The sequence below is a fragment of the Bactrocera tryoni genome, unplaced genomic scaffold (genome assembly GCF_016617805.1).
Source record: "Bactrocera tryoni isolate S06 unplaced genomic scaffold, CSIRO_BtryS06_freeze2 scaffold_718, whole genome shotgun sequence".
NCBI lineage: Eukaryota > Metazoa > Arthropoda > Insecta > Diptera > Tephritidae > Bactrocera > Bactrocera tryoni.
The window spans coordinates 9,701-10,670 of record NW_024396385.1 but is presented as its reverse complement, the minus strand read 5'-3'; positions in this window follow the sequence as shown (position 1 = coordinate 10,670).

Genomic DNA, 970 nt, shown 5'->3' with positions numbered 1-970 from the left:
AGTATCTATGGTGAAAATTGTAGTATAGAGGAATATTAGTAGTAAAATATATTTTTAAAAAATATTAAATATTTTTTTAAATATATAATATTGTTGTCGGACTATTATATTCGAGTAAGATCGCGTACAAACCTCATCCATTATATATTATTAGATTAGTTGGTGAGGACTTATTTTATGGGTCGGTTTTTTCAATATCTGGTCAAACTAAGTTCTGCTTAAAAAAGCTCTGTATATAAAGAAGGAGACTTGGTTAAGTTAACCAGAACTTAACTGACAAATATGGCTGCTAACCAGACATTGAGAAAACGGCCCTTAGTGTTTCAAAAGCTATAATAGTGCTTCAATAGTTATAATTTTCTTAAGCTGATAATTTTTTTTCAGCCCTTTATTCTGCTATAATTTTCTTAGGCTTAATAAGCTAAAAGGCACAGCATCTGAATAGTTTCAGTTTACTGCATTTTACACTATTTAGTAGTTTTCATAAGAAAAATGCAGTTTTTCTACTATGTTTGAAATGCAAACCGGTACTAGCAGCCTTTGAAAAAAATCGAAGCAGGCTGAGGCAGAGAATGTAAAGTATAGAGAAGGTGCTTTTATTTTTTTCGGCACAGCTTGGATTTTCTATTATCACACAAGTGCTAAACCAATAAGCGTGACCGATATTAGATTACACACGTTCTTAGGGACACAGGTATTGAGGCAGCTGCACAACTACATATCTGTGTCCCTAAGAAGGTTTGTATTTTAATATTTGACAGATGTCGCTTGCAGTCTGTCGTGCTCAATGTGTTCAGCACTTGACTCTTTGACAAAACGCAAGTTTCGGCCATTGGTTGACCGTGACAACGGAGATGCGAAAGAAGCGTGCGAAACTTGTTATTATGAATGTATGTACATATGTATATGGCTCGTATTTGCTTTCGTAAACATAAAGCCAAATGCGCCAAGAAAATAATAATATACATAC